Genomic DNA, 18,886 nt, shown 5'->3' with positions numbered 1-18,886 from the left:
GTGGGTAGTGGCTCTGAGCCAGAAGCTCCGGTTTTGAGTCCCACCCCAGGACTTGATGGCCAAGGCGAGTTCATAATGTGGTCAAACAGGTTGAGTGTCCACCAGCAAATCCTTCAAAAATGTCAACGGCAAGAGAGCAGGAGAGACTCCTGCTCAGCCACATTTGATGTGGAGCGGTGCCCCTCAAGCGATAAGCCTCTGGCAGCAGACTGGCAACCTGTTCCAGGAATAATTAGCTATGGAAACAGAGAAAAAAATCTGCCTTAGTGCCCCACTAGGTGTGGGCAGATAATTGGAATATTAATGCTGAAGGCCCAACATGTTTTGCTGAAGTTATTCACTTTAGCCCATTTATCTTTGCTGAAATAACTGATCGGATGGGGTTGAGCATTCATAAATTATTCCCTGTGGCACAACATGAGGAACACCTTGCCCTTAATATTTATTTATATCCTGAACTGTAGTGCTAATGAAGGACTGAAAGGTGATATGCAGGCAATGTTTGAAAAATAAAATTGGACAGAAATTGAATCACGCCACTAAACCTGTGGTGATATTATTAGAGAAATGAGATTAGGGTAGAATTCAGTCATAAGCTAATGATCACATAGGGCAGGCATTGTCAAACTTGGGGTCGCGGGTGGGTGTCGGGAGGGGAGCGGAGCCGTCCGTCGTGGCGCTCCCGATCGCACAAATCTGCGTGCAACAGCCGCAGCAGCCGGCTGTTAATACTGCCGGCTGCAAGCGGCCTTCAAAATGGCCGTGAACATGTAAAATAAATGCGGCCGCACTGGGCACGTGTGCCCGATTATCAGCGTGCATGCGCAAAACTATGCGCATGCGTGCCTATGATTGGGCATGCATGTGCAGTGCGGCCGTTTTCGTTTTTAAATGGTCGTAGCTTTTTGTTTTACAAGTTCGGGGGGGTTTCGGGGGCACTGTGCAAATGGATAAGGCCTTTATCTGGATTTCACTTGGCTGGTTCGAAGAAAGTGGCTGGGTCTCTCCTGGGCTCATCCGTCAGGTAGCGATCGTTGGTCTTGAACTTGGCTGGCTGTTCCTGCTGCAATTGGGTTGGCACAGGCCAGATCCAAAAGAGACAGAACACATGGCTGTGCTCTCTTTTATCCCTCTGGGATTTCGCACTCTTTGGGACGGCCCTTAACCTTGGACCCAATAGTTCAACAGGGCTCTGAACATTCTCTTCGATTTTGGCCAATAAAGGGACGGGTGCTGATGCACGATCAATTGCAAGAAAGACTGAGATTGGTACAACTGTGGCTTTATTCCAGTCAGATGCGTGGCCTCCTATTGCAGCTGGCAAAATGGCTGATCAGGAGGAGGACACGCATATTTATATGGCTCCTTGTGGAGCGGCGAGTCCCCTGCGGCGATTCTCCGGCCCGCGATGGACCGAAGTCCAGCCGCTGGGAGGCCTCTCCTGCCACCGAGGTTTGAACCACCTCTGGTGGCGGCGGGATCGGCGGCGCAAGCAGGCCCCCGGGGGGGGCGCGGTGCGATCGGACCACAGGGTGTGCCCCCATGGTGGCCAGGCCCGCGATCGGGGCCCACCGATCGGTGGGCGGGCTAGTGCCGTGGGGGCACTCTTTCTCTTCCTCCGCCGCCACGGCCTCCGCCATGGTGGAGGCAGAAGAGAATCCCCCAGCGCGCATGCGCGAACCGGCGAAGGCATTTCGGCCAGCACTGGCGCCGGGCGGCGGGCCTGAAAGGCTGCTGGTGCCGGTTTTTGCGCCAGTCGACGTGGTGCCAACCACTCCACACCTTTGGGGAGGCCCGACGCCGGAGTGGTTGGCGCCACTCCCCTACGCCAGGACCCCCCGCCCCGCCGGGTAGGGGAGAATGCCGCCCAGGGTCTGTATCTGTCTGAGTCCTGGGTTGGCCATAATTCCCATGGTCCTTTGCAGGTGGCCATCTTAGATGGCTACAACCGTGCCACTCTTATGTAGTGGCCCATTAACAAGTTGTCCAAAACAATTTGCAGGCCACAATGTATGCTGAGTGAAGAGTTTATTTTCTAGAAAATGAACTTATTCCAGGGGACCCCTGCTTGTGATGGACAGGGACAGCCAGGCCTGCAGTGGAATTATGCTGCAGTCCTCAGACCCCCATCTTCAAGTCTAACTGTGAAAATATTTGCTGCATTATAACTTACAGCTGACATTTGAGCTTTGCAAATTAATCTATTAAAATAGTCTCTCTCCTTAAAAGGAATCCGTTCTGCAATTTAAACAGGATAAAAACAACAGGAGGGTGGAAATGCAAATGTACAAAAATTACACTGCACAGTTAGATTATCAAACGGTGGGACATTTGTACTGATTAAGAGGCTCATTACCTACTTGAGGAGTGTTAAAGAATCATTGTAACAGGTGTATATTGTTTCTGTGCTACATTTTTGGCACCACTAACACAATATTATCTCAAAATCATGTGCCCAAATGGTTTCCTTGGCAGGTCATAAATTAGAAAAGAAATGCTTTTTCAAACAAAAGGAAAATAGATATTGCCTTAGCTTTGTCTATTGCCACCCTCATTGTTTAAATGAAGCATACTTCTTACATTACATGGGTCTCTCCCAAGCGTACTGGGGAATCTCACAGTTGCTTATTACTTTCCTGTTCCAAGATGGCATATTTTAAAAACAATTACTAATTCTATAGTACGAATACCAACTTGAGTTTGCCCCTTTCTATGCTTTCCTAGCAGAACTGCAAACACTCGTTGATTTAATTGCTGAAAAAAAGACATTTTGTTGAACCTTTTCATCTTGCACTCATCAGCACCATCGCAAGAATACCAATGTCAGGGAAATAACAACTTTATGCTGTATGGGAAGACAGTGCTGATTGCATGGCAAGTGGACTCTTTCTACTATGTTATTGGTCATTGACTTCAGGAAGCGAAGGGTCGGACACACAGCTGTCTATATCAATGATGCCGAGGTGGAGATGTTTGACAGCTTCAAATTCTTAAGTGTACACAATCTGTCCTGGTCCACCCACGTTGACAATATGACCAATAAAGCACTATAACGTCTATACTTCCTCAGGAAACTAAGGAAATTCGACATGTCCACATTGACTCTTCACAATTTTTACGGATGGACCGTAGAAAGCATCCTATCTTGCTGCATCACGGCATGGTATGGCAACTGCTCGGCCCGAGACCGTAAGAAACGTCAGAGTCGTGAGCACAGCCCAGTTCTTCAAGCGAATGCGCCTCCCATCCATTAACTCAGTCTACACCTACCGCTGCCTTGGGAAAGTGGGCAGCATAATCAAAGACCCCTCCCACCTGGGTTATTCTCTCTTCCAACCTCTTCCAATGGGCAGAAGATACAAAAGCAGGAGAATACGCAGTAACAGATTCAAAAACAGCTTCTTCCCTGTTTTTACCAGACAGCTGAATGACCCTTTTATGGACTGAACTGATCTCTCCGCGCATCTTCTCTATTGAGTGGCACTTCACTCCGTACGCTTCACCCGATGTCTGTGTCTATTTATTTACATTGTGCATTTATTGTGTGCCCAATGTTTTCCAGGTGTGGAGTGATCTGCCTGGACTGTGCGCAGAACAATACTTTTCACTGTATCTCGGTACACGTGACAATAAATCTAAATCTAGTCTCAATCTAATAAGAAATATAGTCGAACTGTTCAGTTAAAATAGCAAACAACTGCAATAGAAATTATAGAATCACTATAGGGCAGAAAGAGGCCATTTGGACCATCGGATCTGCATCGACCCTCTGGAAGAACACCCTACCGAGCATCAGGCTCCGCCCTATCCCCGTAAACCAATAACCCCACATAACCTTTTGGATACTAAGGGGCATTTTAACATGGCCAATCCACCTAACCTATGGGAGGAAACTGGAGCACCCGTCGGAAACCACACAGACACAGGGAGAAAGTGCAGACTCCACACAGTCACCGAAGGCCGGAAGAACCCGGGTCCCTGGCACTGAGAGACAGAAGTGCTAACCACTGTGCCACGGTGCTGCCATATAGGCATTTTAAGCGTCATGCAACACTAACACAGACAATAATTTACATGTTTATAGATTAATATAACCAGAATCATGCACAATTGGCCATTAATTTCTGCAATGTTCTAAAATAATAGTTGCCTATTTCAATTGGGGTGATCGGGCTGACATTTGTTTTGTAACAGCATGAACAGACATGAATAGACATTAATCAGTACTACTTGTGCCCTTCATTCTAAGAAGGGAATCAAATCTAGTACAAAATCCAACTAAATTGAAAGAAACTTGATGTAAAATTAAATCTGGATATTACAGTAAAAATCCATTCTACAAAAGACAACTTGCTGTGCCCACTGGTCATAGGAGACTGCAACTGTGCCGGTGCTGGTAGTTTCAAAATTGGTTTGCAGTTTAAATTATATGTTCTTTTTTTTTCTAAAATTTAGATTACCCAATTATTTTTTCCAATTAAGGGGCAATTTAGCGTGGCCAATCCACCTACTCTGCACATTTTTGGGTTGTGGGGGCGAAACCCACGCAGACACGGGGAGAATGTGCAAACTCCACACGGACAGTGACCCAGAGCCGGGATCGAACCTGGGACCTCAGCGCCGTTGTGCTAACCACTAGGCCACCGTGCTGCCCAAAATTATATGTTCTTAAGCATTTTTCGCTAAAATTGGTGGAAGCCATTTTAATAAAAACTCACCCTGTATTATTGGAAATGAGCCAGATTGGCAGCACGGTGGCACAATGGTCCGTATTGCTGCCTCACGGTGTCGAGGTTCCAGGCTCAATCCCAGCTCTGGGTCACTGAACGTGTGGAGTTTGCACATTCTCCCCATGTTTGCATGGGTTTCACACCCACAACACAAAGATGTGCAGGGTAGGTGGATTGGCCACGCTAAATTGCCCCTTAACTGGAAAAAATGAATTGGGCACTCTAAATTTTAAAAAAAAGGAAATGAGCCAGATTAATCAAGTAAGACAGCCTTAATTGTGAGGCAGTTAAAGAATAAATAATTTATTCACGCTACGTTAGAAAGACTGGAAATGTAATTTGGAACACAAAAGTTTATAACCTTTATAATTGTAGACATAGTGGCCATGATTTTCCATTCCGGAGACTATGTGCTCCTGTCAGCGGAGAATCGGGGCTGGTCTCCACTGGTGTTAGGTGTGCCATCCAGGCATGAGTCTTACTCCTGAACCATGCAAATTTATGCATGGCCGAGAGCTCGTTAGATTCCACTGAGATTGCAGTATCAGACCATCATTTTGAGCAGGTGGCCAGATCATAAAGTCCGACGGCAGGCCCCCTCCCCACAAAATGCAAATCCTGACCCCCCCCCCCCGCTAACAAGGAGGGGCATACTCGCCCGTGCCATGGGCGTAACCTGATCCCCCCCCCCCCCCCAGCTCCCCTATTAACCTCCCGATCAGTGTGCCCTTCAGCAACCCCTTCAGCGACCCCTTTAGCCACACCCTTCAGTCCACGCCCCCTGGAATTGCCAATGGCGCACTGCCCCCTGGCACCAGTGGCACCTGCACCTGGTGCTGTGGAACACAAATGGTGGTAAAGGGGATCAGGGCACTGATAATTTGCCCCTCTGCCACTGCCATGTGAGTCCCCCAAGGGTCCTGGGGATTGGCTGGGTTGGGTTTGTGGGTGAGGGGTTGACTGCAGGACCTCCCTCGGAATGCCGGTTCCATGTCTTGTCTGCCCCATCCAGCCCTGGGCAATCTGAAGATCACCCTTGGCACGGTGATCTCAGGCAGGCCTCTGCTCAACATCATCCTCATAGACTGAGTTTCTTAATTCTAATGTTGCCTCCTCAGCCTTAAACGTTCTCCTGACAGCTGATGAGCAATCCAGGCAGTTCAGTGAAGAATCGATGCAGGAACACTTTTCCTTTCCTGACATCTGCTCCCTCAAACAAAAACCTTTAAAAAAGCAGCTGTGACAAGTGTCAGCGACTGCCTAGAAAGCCCACAACACTCGAGAAAGCTTCAGCACAGTAGCACAGTGGTTAGCACTGTTGTTTCACAGCACCAGGGTCCCAGGTTCGATTCCTGGCTTGGATCACCGCCTGTGCAGAGACTGCACGTTCTCCTTGTGTCTGCGTGGGTTTCCTCCGGGTGCTCCGGTTTCCTCCCACAAGTCCTGAAAGACGTGCTGTTAGGTGAATTGGACATTCTGAATTCTCCCTCTGTGTACCCGAACAGGCACCGGAGTGTGGCGACACGGGACTTTCCACAGTGACTTCTTTGCAATGCTAAGGTAAGCCTGCTTGTGACAATAAAGATTATTATATTATTTTTAAAAATCCCCTGACAGCTTTTGTAATGCTAAGCATCCATTCAAGTTCACAAAACCTCACTAGCCTGCGATTGACAGGTTCATGGTTCAGACACATTGGGCGGGATTCTCCCCTAACCAGCAGGGCGGGCTGAACCGGTGCCGAGGAGTGGCATGAACCACTCCGGCGTCGGGCCGCCCGGAAGGTGCGGAATCCTCCGCACCTTCAGGGGATAGGCCGGTGCCGGCTGGGTTGGCACCCTGCCAGTCAACGGCAAATGGCTTGGCGCCACGCCAACTGGCACCGAAGGGCCTCCGCCAGCCAGCGCGAGTTGGTGCATGCGCATGAGCGCCAGCATGTGCTAGCGTCATCCCAGTGCATGCGCAGGGAGGTTCCTCTCCGCGACAGCCATGGCAGACCGTTACTCCGGCCGCGTGGAGGGCAAGAGTGCCCCCACAGCACAGGCCCGCCCACAGATTGGTGGGCCCCGATCGCGGGCCAGGCCACCATGGGGGCTGTGGGGGGGCGCTGCCAACGACCCTCGACCGGCGTGGCGCGATTCCTGGCCCGCTGGAAAACCGGCGGCAGAGAATCCGGCAGCCGGCATCGGGGCGGGATTCACGCCGCCCCCCCAGCGATTCCCCTGCACAGCGGGGGGGGGGGGGGGAGCAGTGAATCCCACCCATTGTTTATTTGTGGTTTCACTTCCTCTTTTCTCTTGGCAGAAAGCACTTAGCTGCTTTTGATGTAGTTGGAGTTGTCAGTCATAGCAAGAGTGTTTATAAACATTGTAGTTAGCATTAAAGCAGGGTATTTGAGATGCATTCAAGCATGAAGGAACAGATAAATAAACAATGCCCCATGCAGTTTTTAAGAGCCACTGTGGTTTCATCATTGCAATATGCCTGCTTTTATCCATATATACTTGCTTGTTTTGGGGGCTGGTTTAGCTCGGTTGACAGTCATGCAGAGTGAGGCCAACTGCCTCAGGTTCAATCCCTGTACCTGCTGAGGTTATACATGAAGGCCTGTCTTCTCAACCTTGCACTTCGCCTGAGAGGTCAAGAGAGCTCAGAGGGAGAGATGTGAAGAGAGGTTGAGAGAAAGGTGTGGGTAGCGAGATGGAGAGAGATGTTCACGGAGAGGTGTTGAGAGTGTTTTCAATGCTTTTCAGAGTCATCACTTCATGACTTGGTCTGAGAAGAGTTGTAATAAGTCTGTTCAATTGCAAAGGTTAAGCTTCCTCCTCTGTTAATTACTTTTAATTGCCAATGATTGACACTTTTCTTTTTGTCCTTCTGACTTATTACCTTTTTAATGGTTCAGAAGCTTTCTGAATTCATCATTTAAAGTGTTCTTTCTTGTCATTCGGTTAACTCTCTAGAACTTGTTGTGATTTACAATTGGGGGGCTATTGCAAACAAATGAACCCCATAAATCTTAGTTCATAAAAATCAAAAGAAACCTTATACGGGGTGAATGCAGATGATCACAAACCAATTTGTGTGCAGAGCATGTTTGGAAGTAAGTATAGAATACTTAAGCCTAAAAGTGCATTCTGTATTTAATTAAGGTGTGGCAGCGATAGGGTTGGGGAGTGGGCCTAGTTAGGGTGCTCTTTCAGAGGGTTGGTGTCGACTCGATGGGCTGAATGACCTCTTTTTGCACTGTAGGGATTCTATGATCTTCGTTTGTGCTCGGTATGACTCCAAACAATGGTGAGTTTTCTCCCTGATTTCCATTGACTCCAGTTTTGTGAGGGCTCCTTGGTGCCATACTCGGTCAAATGCTTCCTTGATGTCAAGAGCAGTCACTCCCACCTTCACCTCTGAAATTCAATCCTTTCAGCTCTGTTGAGCCAAGTATGTAATGAGGTCAGGAGCTGAGTGACCCTGGCAGAACCCAAATTGAGTACGTGCGTTGGCCCATTGCTAAGAAAGTGAAGCTTGACAGCACTGTTGATGATTCCTTTGTTGTTAGAACTCTTTTCACCAAACCGGTAAGTTTCATAAACACTAAAATAATCATGATACATGGGCTGATGCCAAGTATCATTCCCAGGACAGATTAACCTCTACTATTAACAAAGTAGCATGAAAAGAGTGGGTCCCGTAAAACCTTCGGCTCTCTCATATAAATGGTGGTTACATTGCTTTTATGTTTTCCCTTCCACACTTCCTCCAAAGTTCCTTTACATTAATTTGTTCAGGTACACAAGGTGCATAGATTTAACTGCAATGTGGACATGCCAGGAATATCCATTGATGATGATGGATCAGGGAGGCGGGTAATGCACACAATGATTGAAATATTCAAGGGCGAGTTAGACAGATTTTTGATAGACAAGGGAATCAAAGATTATGGGAGGGGCAGATGACAACGTGAAGTTGAGACCACAGCCAAAACAGCTATGAATGGCGGAGCAGGCTCGAAGAGCTAAATAGCCAGCTCCTGCTCCCAGATCCCATGGTCTTATTATTTTGTGATTTAAAAAAAAAGAAATCGGACGGGATGTTGTCTAATTCCTGGCTCCAACCCATTCCTGCCTCTCCAGAGGTGCCCAGCTGTGGCAACAGCTGATAGTGCTGCTCTCAACTTTATTTTTCATTCTCAGTTTGTTTGCTGCCACGCTGACAGAATTTTGGAACCCAAAGTATTTCATTCAAACTATGATACATGAGACTGCCCGAGCCACGGATTCAGCCATGATTAATCTGAAATCTAAGGCAATGTGGACCACTCTGTCCTGATAAGCCAAATCATCTATTTTATAAATGAAGTTCTTTTTCAAGTGCTTCTTTGAAATAGATATTTTTTTATTACCCTTGTACTGATTAATTGAAGTGAAGAGGTCCGCACCTCATTAATTTTTAAATGAGTTTAAGTCATGGTCAGTGTTAGATTTTTAAAGCGGTGACACAGGTTTCAAAAGTTATTGCTCAGCAAATGTAGAAAAATAAGCAAAAGATATTTGCATCATTGAGATCAATCAGTGGGTCTCATGGGAAAGAAAACCAAGGGTATTTTCCTACTCCGGTTTCAAAGTACCATAAAGAAGCATCCGGCAGATTGGGCAGAATTTTACCGGCACTGTGGAGGTAGGAATAGCGTGCCGGTAAAATGGCGAGTAGCTCCCCTCGGCCATTTTCCTGAAAACTTTCGACCGTTGACCAATTGTACGAGATGAGGGAGCGGGACATGATTGACAGATCGGCGGTGGGCAGTTAATTCCGGTCCAAACAGCCAATTATTATGTATTCTCCTACCTTTCCCTAATTTTATCAATGACACCCGGGATACATGGCTTAGAGCTTTGCCTACTCAACTGAGGTAAGATCCCAGCGGTGGAAGAAACTGGTAGCCATATTGTGAATAAAAGCAAAATGCTGCGGATACCGGAACTCAATAAACTGAGAATGCTGGAAAAACAGAGCAAGTCTGGCAGCATCAACGGTTACTGTTTCGTGTCTAAATGTTTCTTCCTCAGATATGAATAATTTGTACTCTAGAGCCAAGTCATACAAACTCGAAACATTAACCCCCATTCGCCATATTGTGAAGCTGTCTGCAGGCTACGTGTTAAAGGAGTGATGTTATCAAGTTGGGAGGCAGCACAGAGAGTGGGGTTCCTGGTGCTGCGACTGGAATTGTATCTCCCAGGTCCACAGCAGCCACTGGGGGAAGGATAACATTCTTGAGAGGCTCATTGCACTGGAAGCTTCATCTGGCTTTGGACATTAATTCTTTCAGATGTTGTCTCCTCCAATGAGGTGGAGAGCAGAAGAGCAATGGGGTTGCAGCCACATGGAGCACCCGTGAAACAGCCAGGGCAGCTCCAAGAGTCTGAAGAAGCAGCTGGACATGGACGAGGAGGCCACTTGGGGCAAAAGGACTGTTTCATGCTCACAGAAGGCATTACCCAGCTCAAAGTGTGTACTGTCTGAGGGTCACCTTCATCAAGATGTATAAGCATCAATGTCTTTAAGGTAGAATCTCTCCAGGGAGGTGATGGCAGAGATGTGCGATATGCTTGAATAGAAGTTGATGCCAATGGGAAGTGACAGACCCAATATCTGTAACCTCAAAGGTAACGTTGGCACTCAATTTTGTTTTGCCTGTGGTTCATTCCAGGGATGGTGTGGAGATCTATTTGCCGCTCTCAGGCAGCAACCCCTCTCAGTCAGCACCCCATTACCGTACAAAGGTGGTCAAATCAATCAGACCAGTCAGGCCAAGAAAGCAGATATATTCTATGTCATGATTGGATTAACTGCAGGTGAAGGGAGTCATTGATTGAACTCAGTTGGCCATCAAGATGACAGAAACTGAGCAAATTGAAACACTGCTTTATTCATCACAGATCCCTATTAAGGGGGAAAGCAAATCATGTTACAAAGTCAACCCCACTATCCAGTTAGTGAAACAGTACAGAAACAGAGACATGCTCGGCCAAAGGAAGCAATACCCTAACCAACGAGTAGAGCGACCATGTTAGTCCTGTGTAACAAAGTGCCCCCACACGCATAATCAGAAACTGGCAATTTCAGCCCAATGCTTTCACTGTAACAGAATAGGACACTTCAGGAAGCTGTGCAAAGCCAAAACATATAGAAGATCCAAGTGGATTCACAAGGTCAAGGCAGCACACTGAGAGGACACACAACCATGCTTTTTGGCTGAGGAATTATGATATCTCGGTTAATAACCATCTCACAAACATTAAGTTGGACAAGCAAGCCAATGTTAAGTCTCGTTGCTGAGACACCTCTGATGAAGATGGTATTGTGAGATTCAGCTTATCAGGCGATGATTTGTATGGCAGGGAGATTCATGATGCTTTGACCAGCAGACACTTCACATGTGGACAAGCGCAAGGGACCACTGAAACAAGAAATTCTCTCCTGAACGTAGCCAGGAATGGCTGACCAGTAATCTCTCCCACTCTTACCGCCTGTCACTGATGTGTTAGAAGGATTTTCAGGTTGACCCTCAACCTGTTTGGCCGAATTGTAAACGCACCTTCCTTGGCCATCAAGTCCTAGGATGGGACTTGAACCTGGAGCTGCTGGCTCAGAGGCAGTGTTTCAATTTGCTCAGTTTCTGTCATCTTGTCAACTGAGTTCAATCAATGACTCCCTTCACCTGCAGTTAATCCAACCATGACATAGAAGATATCTGCTTTCTTGGCCTGGCTGGTCTAATTGATTGTGATCACCTTTGTTCAGTATGCATCCCTTGTATTTACTTGGTGCTATCTCTCTCTCTCATTCACACGCCAGAAAATTTAAAGCATTCATGACATGGATAGATTCCTTCATCTTTTGCAGCTGAGACTGTATGGCCGCTGGCAGCTCTGACAGATCCTTACACATTTGCTAATGCTGCTGAAGCATCTGCTGATTTATTGATGACACCCAAGACTCACCAGCTGAATGGAGCTGAACATTATTTGGCCTCTCCTCACTCCTCCAAGGGGAAATAATCACTGCTATTGCTGCCTCTGTTACTTCCTCCTGTGATTCTGTGCAATGCGAACCAGGTTATGTCGCCCATTCTGCACACGTCACAAAGCCCTCCAATGTGAGTTAGCATGTGCTGTGTGGAAGGTGCCCTGGAACAAAGTGATGCAGTATCTTGAGATGGCTTTGCATCCTGTAAGCTTTCCTGTGTGGCACAGGGTTCCTGACCAGCTCTTCATCTGCTGCTGTACCGACATAATTAGTGTCACCCTTGCCTCATGACCCATCTTTGCTTGCCACTCTGATCCACTCGCAGCTGCTGGGGTGGCATGGAAACGTGGCCATTCAGCCATCACAATGCAGCATTCAACCGTCATTGACGATAGGGTTTAGGTACCAATGAAATGGGCCTCTCTCAATGGATGTTGGTTCATATTGTTGCTCCATGCATGAGTCTACCACTTGGCCTCACATTTTATGGGCCGGTTTTCGGGTTTGCAATTGTAAATACCACTTCCCTTTCCAGAGTGCACTCACTCATTAAATTTCTTCCTGCACAGGATCCAGCTTCTCTCAGCCACCCCTTGTCTACTCACTATGTCTGCCACTTCCAGCCTTGTCTTCTTGATGGGACTTGCTAGCCTCCTCCTCTCACCTTCTGGAAACAAGAAGACACCTCTCCTTTCTCTGACTGAGTGTAGAAACACTTCCAGGAAACAGCTGCTGAATCATGAACTGACTTTTCCTTCTGCTAAAGCCATTCCTCCACGGCCTCCAATTCTGTAGACTATCTCCTTCTTCCCTGTGCCTTCAATGTGCCTGACTGCTGTACGCATGCCTTTAAAAATGGCACCTCTGAACGTACTGCCCATATTAGGGTCTGCTTGACACCATTAATTGGCTCTACCCTTGATTACACTTCATGGTAAAATCTTGTGAGGCATCCACCACTTGTCCACGCACACACCACTGAACCGTATTTCCACCCGGCATCGAGCAGTCGGTCCAATTAAGGCCATAGATGTAGATTCTTTCAGGTGCTGGAACTTCAAAAATTTTCCTTATTTATTCTGGCTTACATAACTGCAATTTCCTCATAATTAGCCAAAGGATGCAACGCCCCATCCTCTCTTATCCAGTGGAATTTTTCTTTGCGAGGAAAATGGTGTAATTGCCCCATCACATCCTTGGAGATTTCTCAAAAATGCATACGCTCCCCAGTGCAACAGGGTTTTTAGTTATGTATTTGATTGTATAAAGATATGCAGCTGAAAGCAGCTATTACAAGGACAGCTCTGCTTCTGCTGGCTGCTGACAATTTATCTCCAGATCTAACGAGACAATGCCAAAGACCTCTTTTTGCTAATATATGCCGCAACAACCTTGGTTAATCAAATGATGCTTAACTCTGCATTCAAACCATTGCATTCAAGGATAAAAGTGCCACAGGATGCTGCAGTCAGGGAATACAGAGTGCAACTGTTTGCCGAATACAGACCAGAGACATGATCATGGAAACATGACATGGGCCCAGCAAGTCTAGCAATACTGCTCACGTGATTGTATGTGATTGTCTGACAGCCTGGTCACACCTTTGTTGCAGAGGATAGATTTTGACAAGAAATGAGCAATCTTCACTTATTCAAAGCCCCTTAACGGCTTTGAACTGCACCGACAAGGGATAGCTCTGTGGCCTGCCAAGCAGTATTATAAAGTTTCATTACTTCACAAAGCATGACTCGCTCATGCAAGAATACATTTTCTCGAGGGTTCACTCAGTTTTTGGAGTGACTTTTGCTGCCTGCTTCATTTAAATGCAAATGCTCCCATTTCTCCTGCTTGCTGATCACCACGTTGTGGAGATGGATGCTTGAAATCGACAGCTTGTTAGAGATGAGTATGGAACATTACAATCAGGCTTTTCCCTCAGATGTATTGGCCTGGTAAAGAGAGCACTGTGGATAAAGCAGCACTTCTAAACAAGTTTCTTCCTTATTTATCTTGACTGTTTCATCGCCTATGCATTTCTGACAACAAATCAAATCCAGCGGCAATTCTGAGGAGGCTGCAGCGTGTTGCATTTTTTATTCCAGATGCTTCTTTCTGCGCTAACCACATAGTGGGCAGACAGGTGCTCTGTTGGCTGTCTATTTTGGGGTGGACCTGGGGCACGACTAGATGTGCTCCCTCCTGGTGACAAGAAAGCTACTCATGATTATTCGCCTTCACAGATTTCCCGACATATGCTGGTGGAATTTGCATCATCAAAGCAAGTTCCTATGCTTTTATGGGCACACTTGGGTTAGTGTAAGGACGTGTGAACTATATGTTGTTAAAATGTTCCTCATGGATTAATTCTGCACCGGTTCTCCAACTGCCCACCCTTATCTTTATCTTCCTTGACTGATCATGTTATAGCAATAGTGACCGTTTTCTTTCACCAAGCTTTGAAAACCCCCATCATGCCACATAGTTTCTTCAGCGCCTTAGTGACTTTGAGAAATCTGAGAGAAACAAATATTTCACCGTGCTTACCTACTGTTGTTAATCTTTTATGTTGCTGGGGTTTCCATGTGCTTAATTTCACTCAATGTGTACAACACTCTACTTTGTGTTGTATCTAAATGACTTCTTGCACACATTGATACACAGTTTTGCATTTGAGGGTTTGTTCCAATGCTTCCTCATGCTTCTGTCCATTCCTCTGTAATCAGGATACCACCGACAATCACTTTTACTCTTTCCAAATTGTCTAGCAGCTATGACATTCTGCATTCAAAACTGTCAGGAGCTGTGATAACCAGAGGGGGCATTTTATTATGTGCATATCTGCCAGTTGAAATATTAAATGCACGCAGCATTGGCCAATATTTATCCAAACGCACTTCCAGCAGCCGCTCTCTGCATCAAGCAGTGGACTGTAGAAGTTCAAGAAAATGTAACAAGGATGGACATTTACTGCAATGAGGAATGGCCATTTAATGCAACAAGGGATGGACATTTAATGCAACAAGAGATGGACATTTACTGCAACAAGGGATGGACATTTAATGCAACAAGGGATGGACATTTAATGCAACAAGAGATGGACATTTAATGCAACAAGAGATGGACATTTACTGCAACAAGGGATGGACATTTACTGCAACAAGGGATGGACATTTAATGCAAGGAGGGATGGACATTTAATGCAACAAGGGATGGACATTTAATGCAACAAGGGATGGACATTTACTACAACAAGGGATGGACATTTAATGCAACAAGGGAAGGACATTTACTGCAACAAGGGATGGACATTTAATGCAACAAGGGATGGACATTTATTGCAACAAGGGATGGACATTTAATGCAACAAGGGATGGACATTTAATGCAACAAGGGATGGACATTTACTGCAACAAGGATGGACATTTACTGCAACAAGGGATGGACATTTAATGCAACAAGGGATGGACATTTACTGCAACAAGGGATGGACATTTATTGCAACAAGGGATGGACATTTACTGCAACAAGGGATGGACATTTATTGCAACAAGGGATGGACATTTAATGCAACAAGGGATGGACATTTAATGCAACAAGGGATGGACATTTACTGCAACAAGGGATGGACATTTACTGCAACAAGGGATGGACATTTACTGCAACAAGGGATGGACATTTACTGCAACAAGGGATGGACATTTAATGCAAGGAGGGATGGACATTTACTGCAAGGAGGGATGGACATTTAATGCAACGAAGGATGGACATTTACTGCAACGAAGGGTGGACATTTAATGCAACGAGGAATGGACATTTAATGCAACAAGGGATGGACATTTAATGCAATGAGGGGTGGACATTTAATGCAACGAGGAATGGACATTTAATGCAACAAAGGATGGACATTTACTGCAACGAGGGATGGACATTTAATGCAACAAGGGATGGACATTTACTGCAACGAGGGATGGACATTTAATGCAACAAGGGATGGACATTTACTGCAACGAAGGGTGGACATTTACTGCAATGAGGAATGGACATTTAATGCAACAAGAGATGGACATTTACTGCAACGAGGGATGGACATTTACTGCAACGAGGGATGGACATTTAATGCAACAAGGGATGGACATTTACTGCAACGAGGGATGGACATTTACTGCAACGAGGGATGGACATTTAATGCAACAAGGGATGGACATTTAATGCAACAAGGAATGGACATTTACTGCAACAAGGGATGGACATTTAATGCAACAAGGAATGGACATTTACTGCAACAAGGGATGGACATTTACTGCAACAAGGGATGGACATTTAATGCAATGAGGGATGGACATTTAATGCGTGTGATAGTCACAACCCAATAATCATAATATTATTTCTTTATAGTTTGATAATCCTCTTGCTCTATAGTTTTATTTCAACCATTCAGATTGAGGTATACTCTCAATACTCTCATCAGCAACCGTTTGGCTTGAGTACTGCCACCATATTGTCAACCCATTAGAAGTGGAGACTACGTGAAATGATGCTGGAGTTTGTAGTTGGGAATTTGGTGCATAGGAGCAAAGAGGTGTTCCTTTTTTCATTTTCTTTCAGCCTCCAGTACATAGAACATACAGTGCAGAAGGAGGCCATTCGGCCCATCAAGTCTGCATCGACTCAGTGGTTGGTGAGTTTTCTTACTTTGTCTCCAAGCTGGGTGAGTGAAACTTTTGATTACTTTATCTGGGTAAATTATTAACCCATTGACTAATTAAATAAGGTTAGACAGAATTAGCAGGGCTGGTGGTGTGCTGTGACTGCACCGTGTGGGAGTCTATGGAATGTAATGCATTGCCAGACAATCATATTTGCAGTAAGGGTCTACAGCTTGACAACTTCAGCCCTGAGTTGCTGAGATGGAGTCTGAGTTGCAGACATTGCGGGGCAATTGGGAGGGAAAGATTTACTGAGGTGCTTTGTTCCAGGAGGCAGTCACACACCTTCAGTCAGGTCAATAGTCACAGACAGGAGGATGTGACAGGTGTGGGGAATCAGCATGTAGTAATGGAGGACTGAATTTGTCCGACAGGTCCCATGTGCTTGCTACGTCTGTGCGTAGCATGGTAAAGGACACTATCAAGTGGAGCAAGTGCAGAGGACTGTGGTATTGAAAGGCAGTATAGTCAGGGGAATAGATAGTGTCCTTGTCAGCCATGACCAGGAGCTCTGAAGGATGTGTTGCCTGCCCTGTGCCGGGGTTAAGGACATCTCCTTGTGACTAGAGAGGAGCTTGAAATATAAGGGGGAGGATCCAGTTACCATGATCCATGTGGGAACCGACGACATATGTATAAACAGGAATGATGTTCTGCCAAGAGAATTTGAGGAATTAGGGTCCAAATTAAAAAGCAGAACATATATAGAACATAGAATCTGTACAATGCAGAAGGAGGCTATGCAGCCCATAGAGTCCGCGCCGACCCTCTGCCCTCTCCCCGTATCACTGTTACCCCACCTAACCTGCACATCCCTGGACACTAGGGGGCAATTTTTTTTATCATGGCCAATCTACCTAAACTGTACATCTTTGGACTGTGGGATGAAACTGAAGCACCTGGAGGAAACCCATGCAGTCAAGGGGAGAATGTGCAAACTCGACACAAACAGTCATCCAAGGTTGGAATTGAACCCGGGTCCGTGGTGCTGTGAGGCAGCAGTGCTACCCACTGTGCCACCATGCTGCCCCAATATCATAGGTAATCATCTCTGGATTGTTACCTGACCTACGTGCCAATTAGCAGATTATCATAGATTATCATAGAATTTACCGTGCAGAAGGAGGCCATTCGGCCCATCGAGTCTGCACCGGCTCTTGGAAAGAGCACCCTACCCAAGGTCAACATCTTCACCCTATCCCCATAACCCAGTAACCCCACCCAACACAAAGGGCAATTTTGGTCACTAAGGGCAATTTGTCATGGCCAATCCACCTAACCTGCACATCTTTGGACTGTGGGAGGAAGCTGGAGCACCCGGAGGAAACCCACGCACACACGGGGAGGATGTGCAGACTCCGCACAGACAGTGACCCAAGCCGGGAATCGAACCTGGGACCCTGGAGCTGTGAAGCAGTTGTTCTATCCATAATGCAACGCACTGCCCAGATTAGAGAATTGAATGCATTGTATAAATAAAAATGGGGATTTACTTCATTGGGCGCTGGCAACAGTACTGAGGAAGGAGTAGCTATTCTGTTGGGATGGGCTCCACTTGAATCAGGCTGGAACCAGTGTCTTGGCCAATCATATAACTAGGGCTGTGGACAGGACTTTAAACCAAAAAAGGCAGAGGGGGTATGGTTCAGGTGAAGCGATATTTAGAAATCCAAAGAGAAAGGCTGAGGTATCAGAACAGTACACAATGTGGGTAAAGATAATCAGAGTGGTACAGGAAGGGACAGAGCATTTTAGAAACCAACAAAGGCCCACCAAAAAGCTGATAAAAAAGGGAAAAAATAGAACGTGAGAGTAAACAAGCCAGATTGTAAGAGTTTTTATAAGTATCGAAAAAGAAAGAGTGTAGCTCAACTAAATGTTGGTCCACCAATAGTGTTATTTGCGTTAAGCTTAGAGCTTTAACATATCTCATTTTGTTTTATTCACATCTCATGAAAGACTCGATTGCCCTCCCATTCACAGGCTGCTTTGTCTTGGCGCACCTCAGGATCTTCTCCTTGTCCAAAAACTTGTGCATTCACACAATCATTGCCCGCGGCGGCTTCCCTGCTCTTGGCTTCTACCTCTGGGGCTTTGTCCAACACCTTCTCCTCCACCAACCTAGCCAACATCCTCCAAACATACTTCATGGCGCTTGTTCCCTCCACACTCTCCACCAGTGCCGCAATCCGCAAATTCTGTCACCTGGATCTTTTCTCCTGCTCCTCCATCTTCCACCACAGCGACTTGCATAGATCCCTTAGGAACCCCACCTCCACCACCATGGACACAATACGGTCACTGGTTGAAAACCGCCTTTTCCATCTCCCGGATTGTCGCCCCTTGCACTTCGAGGCATGTTTCCACTCGATACCCGCGAATAGGGCCTCTGCTCTCTCAATCACCTCCGACCAGTCACTG

The sequence above is a fragment of the Scyliorhinus canicula genome, chromosome 12, assembly GCF_902713615.1.
Source record: "Scyliorhinus canicula chromosome 12, sScyCan1.1, whole genome shotgun sequence".
Classification (NCBI taxonomy): Eukaryota; Metazoa; Chordata; class Chondrichthyes; order Carcharhiniformes; family Scyliorhinidae; genus Scyliorhinus; species Scyliorhinus canicula.
This window is presented reverse-complemented; position numbering follows the sequence as displayed.